We start from the raw sequence: 8,329 nt of genomic DNA, 5'->3' as shown, positions 1-8,329 counted from the left end.
ACTTGGTCTAGCCGATTCTCAACCGTACTGGTAACCAAGAAAACCATAGGAATAACCCCATAAGCAACCTTAGTTATCAAATCAGGAGGAAAAAAATATAAGCCAGAATGCACACTGGACCTTTTCTAGAAATCATCCCATTCGTGCTCTTCTTTCATTACCTCTTCGACCTTCACCTCACCCGGTAAATCTTGCATCCCCATTGGTAGGGGTGTCTGACCACACACATTCTCAACGGAAGGCATTCCAATGCCCTGGTTGAAAATAAAACTAAACCAGAATCCAGCTCCAATAATCGACTTAGACCATGAGTGTAACTTTTCTATATGATGACAATTCACTTCCCAGACAAAAATTAGCAAATAACATAATGAAGGACCATCTAGGGAAGACTTATCTCTTAATGAAAACACATTATGGCATGAAGCTAAAAAATATTGAGGCGTGCCCAACCCTTGAAGATGAACCGTGACATCGTTATAAACAAATTGCATCCAAGACTTATCCCAATTATGGATCACTTTTCCAAAATATATGATCCATTCCATTCCAGTGTTACCATACTTAGCAACTAATGACTTCTCTTCAATTGAACAACTTCCTACTCGAATGTTTAACTTCACACATAACTCAGTCACCAACACTGAGTGATTATCACTCAATCCTAATTGAGAATTAGCAACAACTCCAAAGAACTCCAAAATTTTACACGATTCCACAAAACCTTTTTTGATAGTTGATCAATTGATACCTGATTAGCATCCCACGCATAGGGATTGCAGCCTTCTTTGCATTTATGACATTTGTGAGACAATCCGACTTGAGAACCACCATGAGAACTTAGGTCGTTTTTCTTTTGTTCCTTCCGTTATGTGCGACTCGATGATCTAACTCTCCGATCCCGTCGAAACACGTAAGCCATTGTCGGCGTTGGGGCAGGTGATGGCAGTTGATTAGGATAAACGTGGTTATTTTCATTCCAATTAACAAAGCGTTGATCAACGGCCTTATTAACTAGTGGGCTTATATTTTGTTTGCTCGTTAAAACCAAGTCTGCCTTTCTATTCAACAATTGTGAGCCCCATGAATCAATTGCAGCCCAATTGTCATTTTTCAGCCCATTTGAAGAGTAACCTAGATAGCCCCATTCTAAACAGTTGTTAAACATAGTCGTTTTCTGCCAAGAGATCCTTTTGGACTCCATCATTGTGTCCCCTATGCTTTACGTCAATTCCCAGCGTCAATGGTGGTGGTGGCAGTGATGATGGTGGTATCAGAAATGGTGGTGGTGTTTTGGAATCCCGTTCCAACTCAGTGTCATGGCAATCATGACTGTCGTCACTCAAATCCAATGGAGATGTCGAATTCCATCCATGTTGTCTAGATACTATTACACTTAGTTGGAGACAATGAACAAGAGAGTTAGGAGAAGTACTGTTAATCAAGAAGTGGAGATTCGTGTTCTGAATCTGCTATTGGTTATCAATCTTCTTCACTGTTCTTGGCAAGCTCTCCACCACCTCTAATGATTCGGGATGGAATTGTCATCCGATAAACACTCGAAACACTCGATCACCGGTTTAGGAGTGACTAGAGAAGTATCAGAGTCATTTAACTCTGCTAATTTCTTATTCTTACTGCCCATGGAAAACTCTCCACCTCTGATGCATTCGGAGTGGAATTGCGGCCGAAGAAGCACACAAAACCCTCACTTATAGGAACATGGGTAACTGGAGAAGTACATGAGGAATCTGAAATTCCATAAGACATATCCCTAGGAGCATTATCAACCAACGGATCTAGTAACGTCATGATTGAATCTAGAAAACTGCTAATATCAGAGAAAAACTCAGGATCCTGTTGCTTCATCCAAGTCAACATCGCTTTTCAGTATGCTATTTCTTCTTCCCATTCACGAGCCATCATTTTGTGAAACTCATTGATATCGAACATGGTGAACAAAGGCAGGTCGTAGCAGGTCGGACCAATGATGAAGAATAAAAATTATGATTGTAATGAAAGTAAATGAACACAGAAGAATGATAAGGAAGAAAATGATATAATACTTAGAAGATAAACATAATCAATTGATTGTTCTAGGGTAACCCCTCTCTCACAACCACAAGGCTTAGAGCCAACACACACTATATCAAAATATCAAAAGTCTAGATGACTAACAAATGAAATCATCTTACCAATTTATTAATCTCTCTCTCTCTCTCTCTCTAATAGATTTTATCCATATTCCTAATTTACCCTTTTTGCTCCTTCTAGATTATGCATGTAGCAACTTTGGTTCATTTTGGCCGTAGACCCACTGCTACTGCATAATCTAGACCCACTGCTACTCTTTCTAGATTATGCATGTAGCAACTTTGGTTCATTTTGGCCTTAGACCTACTACTACCACATAGCACATATCACATAATCTATCTAGCATGGTTGGGCATGACTGCCCCTTCGGCCCTATCGACCGGTAATCTGGGGACTATCTCGCCTACTTTTACTAGCACATAGCATCATATCATTCTAGCACATAAACATATCACAGGTAGTAGCAACCCTAGATGAATATCAGAAAGACAATCATCTAATCATACAATTCCTACTGGTGGGTCGGCATTGTGGTCATATACCCATTGCTACTGGAAGGTAACTCACCTCGAAAAGTAGTTGCTAAGTCTGCTTGCTAAGCGCCTGACTGCTGAACCGGTAATCCTCCGGCTATAAATCATAAACATAGATTAGCCACTCATAAATACCCTTAGGTCAGATGATTGACCCACCCCTGGTCCACGGTCAACTCCTTGGTCAAAGTCAACTTCTAGTTGACTGGACTCGCCGAGTCCTTCTCCTACTAACGCGGTCCTACTTGACAAGTCCTTCTTCCCACTCATTGAGTCACCCTTAACTTACTACTTGGGACGATAGAACCGACTCGCGATCCGACTCGTCGAGTCCAAGAACAACTCACCGAGTCCCCACGAGCAGATCTCCTACTCGCTTCCAAATCCTCACCAGAGTATCCTTTATGAGGATTTGGGTTTTTGGGACTATTGCTACACGTTAAATTGCTAATTCTGCATGCAGATACGAAGGGTTGGACCTTCAACACCTAAACCCCTCTTACTCAGTAATAGTTCAAATGACTCGCCGAGTTTGAAGAACAACCCGTCGAGTTCCAGGCAATCTTCATGGGACTCATCGAGTCTAAGACCATCTTCATAGAACTCGCCGAGTTCTAGTTTGGGACTCGCCGAGTCCCTTCGACCCACTTCCCATGCTGACCAAATCTGAGACATGCAACACCTCCAAACCATAGATCTATGTTCCTAGGGCATGCTTATCACGTAAAGTTGCAAACTTTACGTGCATGGATGGCCCTATGAGCTCTAAAAGGCAACTCCAAGCTCTTTATGAGGTCATACACTCAATAAGGACCTTAATCACTTCAACCATAAAGACTTTACACTTCTAAGATGTCCATAAGGTCTAGATCTGAAGTCCTTTCGGATCATAGAGCACAAACACATGGAGTTTGGTGTTTTAGGGCTTGAAAACCACCAATTAGGGACAAAAAAGGATCTAATAAATTGTGATCAAGGTAGGGACTTTTCTACCTGAATGGAAACCTCTTGCAGGGTAGATGTTAGATCTACTTCCCCTCCTTGCACTCTTCTACCTCCTTCTTCTTCTCTTAAGCTTCAAACTTCCTTCACAAGGCCAAAATCACTCACAAGGACAAAAAGGGGCTAGGGTTTCGCTCTACAGGTCTTCTGGAAGTATTAGGGACAAGGGAGGCCGAGTTAGAGTGTTTAAATAGGGTGGAAACACGCGGGTTAAGGTTTTGCCCAAACAGGGCCTACTCGCCGAGTCCAAAGCTTAGACCCCGTGTCTCATCCCACTTCTACTCATCGAGTTGGTCCTTCAACTCGCCAAGTCCAAGGCAAAATGCATTATTTAAGAAATATTAGTTACAAGGAATACGTACCAGGAATCAGGTGCTACAACTAAGCTTGCAAAGAAGTCCTACACTTGAGGGGAGGTTCATACTTGCCAAAGCTGACAACTTTATAGACTTAGAGACCCAAGAGAATTCAGATCTGAAGTTCCAACTTCAGATCTTAGCTCAAACACGAGAAAAGCTTCCTAAAATCCACCCAAAAGAGATCTAGAATGAAATGAGGCCAAGCTAACAACTTAATACCTTCCAAAGGATGCCAACTGAGGTAGGTCTATGATTCCCATGCTTTCCTTGCTGCTATTTGTTGGTTCCCCAAGCTTTTCTCACCAAAAATCCTTCTTCAAAGCTTAAGACAAACAAATGGAGCACACTCACACGAGTAAGGGCTATGGGGTATCAAGAGGCTGTGAAGGGGAGGCCAATGATCTTTTAAATAAGGTGCAAAACCACGGAAATTAAGGTTTCATCCTCCAACTCCTACGTGTCGAGTCCCTTATTGGACTCGGCGAATAGGTCATTTAAACACGTCGACCAACCCGCTACTACTCGACGAGTCGGGCAACCAACTCATCGAGTAGACCTTGAAATCAAGAAAATTGTTATATCAAAAATCAATACCTGGGAATTGGGGCGTTAAAAATCAAGAGATTGCGATATGATGAAATCCACCATTTCTATTGAAGAGGTTTTAATTATCTTGAAGATTTTGTCATTGCATGCCAGCCAAATGTTCCATAATGTGGAGAAGAAGATCACATTAAGGGTTTGTATTTTCCTAGGGCAGTTTCCCCAAGTCACAGCAAAGTCAATTATGTCCCTCACCTTTGTAAATTGTGTATCTTGTATTCCACACCACCAAATAATCTAATGAAATACCGTCTTTGAAAATTACATTCTACCAGGATATGATTTGTTGGTTCAGGTACCGATTCACATAAGTGACAATTTGGATGCGAGACCAAAATGCCCCTGTGTGTAAGTGTTTCTCCCACAAGTATTCTTTCCAATACAGCCCACCACACAAAGCATTTCACTTTTAGTGGTATTAGTTTTGTCCAATTCATCACAGGTCCGATGCGCTGGTTGTGTTTGGAGTCCACCAATTTGCGCATAATTTTTACCTAATATATCCCCTATGTATGTAAATTGAATCGAAAACCAAATTTAGAGGATTGAGAGAAGTTGATCGATTTAAATAGGACGTATAACTCATTTAATTCTGAAATGAATGAATCATTGGATGTAATATTATTCTAATTCATATGAAACCATTACAACGAAGGCAATCCATTAGTGTGCATTTTTTTCACTGGTTCTTGATTACGTAGATTGGGGAAACGGGTTTGTATGGTAGTATTTCCACACCATATATCTTTCCATAAGATAATTTTGGTATTGGAGCTTGGGATGAGAGAAAATAGACAATTGGGATCAATATTATGATTATTCAGATTGTTCACTACCTTAGAGATATTGCTCTATACCCCACTTGCATCTTTTCAAAACAAATAATTGGCTGGTTAGCATCGGAGGTTATGAATACTTTCTATAACATCCACCCATAAATGACCTGATTCGTTTTTCAATCTCCACCACCACTTAACTAAGAGAGCGATGTTTTGAGCCTGCAGGGTGCCCACTCCAATCCTTCCAAAAAATTTTTCGGCAACAACCGTTTGTCAATCAACCCAATGTGTTTTCTGTTTTTCATCGCTACCACCCCATATAAATCTGCATCTTAATTTCTCCAATTCGTCCAAGATTCCTTGAGGTGCTTTGAATAGGGATAAGTAGTATGTAGGTAAACTTTCCAAAATTGATTTAATCAATGTAAGTCTACCGCCAAAATACAACGTATTCACCTTCTAATCAGATAACGTCGATTAGAATTTTTCTATTATCGGTTTCCAGTGCTTTTTTAGTAGCATGTTAGCACCCACATGTACTCCTAGATAGGTAAATGGCAAGGAGATTTTAAGAAACCCAAGTGTTTGAGCCATCATTTGTAGGTCAGGATACGTGATATAAGTTCCAAACAATCGTGATTTTTGAAAGTTGACCTTTAAACTAGAGAATATTTGAAAACATTTTAGGATGCATGAGAGATTCCTAATGTTGCCATGATTCCATTCTCCTATGAATATGGCATCATCTGCGTAGAATAAGTGAGATATCTCAGGTTTGGAGTGAAGGAGATTGATTTAATATATTAGATTTTTGTCTCTCACGCCATTCATCGCAACATGTAGTCCTTCCATACCCAAGATGAATAGAAATGGTGATAACGGATCGCCTTGTCTCACACCCTTTTTCATTTGGAATTCATCCGTTAGTGATCTGTTAACTAAAATCGAAGCTCTAGAGCTGGAAAGACAACCGTGTATCCAATGTCTCCATTTTCTACTGAACACCATTTGTTCCATAACTGAATCTAAGTAGCTCCAGTTTATCGAGTCGAAAGCTTCTTTAAAATCAACTTTAAATAAGTAAGTTGAGTTTTTTTGTTTTCTCCGCCCATGTAATCAATTCGTTCATCACAAGTGGCCCATCCTAAATGTTTATTCCTTCGATGTAAGTTGATTGTATTTCATTGACAATTTTATCTATGACTTTTTTTAATCGATTTGTAAGAATTTTTGCGGCTATCTTGTAAAGACAACCAATGAGGCTGATGGGCTTGTAATCACAAAGGGAAACCGGGTCATTTACTTTAGGGACAAGTGTAATAAATGAAGAGTTGCATCCCTTGGAGAATACACCAGTAACATCAAAATCCTTAATGTAATGGAAGATATATTCTTTCATGATTTCACACTTCTTTTTTATGAGTTTAAAAGTATATCCATCGGGCCCCGGATCCCTTTCAGCACCACATCCCCAAATAGCACTTTTTATTTCATCGATGGAGATATTTGATTCAAGAAATGTACAATGATCAGAAGAAAACTGCTTGAATAAGGGGCTAATCAGTTTTGGTCTACAAGGCCAAGGATCATGAAATTTTGTAATGAAAAAATCAAAGATCTCTCTCTCTTTTTTTTTTATGGATTTGGGGTCCGAGGACCAATTCCCGTTTATTTCAATGCCATGAATCCTATTCTTGCGATGCTTTTTTTTCAATATCTCGTGGAAGAACTGATTGTTTTCATCCCCGTCACATATCCATTTGACTTTTGCCTTTTGTTGAAGGTCGAGTTTAGCAGTTATTTCAAGTTCCATAAGTTTTTGTGTAGCATCCCTCCTATATGTGATTTTTGAATCCAAGAGAGTGCAAGATTGAGTCTTCAATTCTAGATTATCAACATTGTCTTTGAGAGATTTGAGAGCCATACTTTTTAATTGTTTCCACCTTACGCCAGTGTCTTAAATTTTCTTTCAAATATTTAAATTTAGCCAATAAATACCTATCAGGGGTGCCAAAACCACATATTTTGATTTATGCATTGTCAAACAGATTTTGATTTATGCATTGTCAAACAGTGTTGAAATCTTGAATTCCAATAAAGTCCACATGTTGTATGTTTTTTAGTCTATGAATCCACTCAGTTTTATGAGATTCACCTAGTCCCCTGAGGGTTAACAAATTCATTGAGTAATCTTTGTGCCTCCATCACCAGCGAGAATTTCTGCCAACAACTCATTATCCTTGTTGATTTGAAAACCCACTTCCAAATACAATTATATATTACGGAGGGGAAAAAGTTATGCTACCCCTTAAACTTATATTTTGGGTCATCCAAAGTTGTAACTTTTAATTGTATATAAGTGTTTTGTAAAATTGTTTTTAGTAAAAATGTAAATTAGATACTAAAAATCAAAGCTAAAAACTCTAAAAATCTATTTGAATTAGTTTTTGGATTTTGATATTTTTATTTAAAACTGAAACTAAAAGTTTTTACTACCAAAATATGTTTATGGAGTGCTTTGCATGAACTTTATATACCATCGGTCACAAAAATACATAAAGTATCAAAGTTATTGTGCAAAAAATAATTTTAAGTGTATTTATTTTAGAACGGTAGTCCATCAAAGCATGTGGTATTCAAATATATTGCAACTTCTTTCCAAACACTAATTTCTAAATAATCAATATCAACCATAACAAGGTATCTTGTGTGTCTAAATCTTGGATTTTGCCTTAATTTCAAATTACACGTTCTTAGATTATCCTAAATCCGGTTTTGATGATAATTCCTCCAAGAATAGGGTCAAAATCATATATATTGAAAAGTGTGTATACTTCCTCCAAGAATAGAGTCAAAATCATATATTTTGAAAAGTGTTTTCACACACGATCCTCGAAACATCGAAATTATAATCAATATTTGCTACTCATTCCTTTAAACATACCTCATATTCAAATAA

This window comes from Lactuca saligna, chromosome 2 (assembly GCF_052625555.1).
Source record: "Lactuca saligna cultivar CGN05327 chromosome 2, ASM5262555v1, whole genome shotgun sequence".
NCBI lineage: Eukaryota > Viridiplantae > Streptophyta > Magnoliopsida > Asterales > Asteraceae > Lactuca > Lactuca saligna.
The sequence above is the reverse complement of the archived record's forward strand: the minus strand, read 5'-3'. Positions refer to the sequence as shown.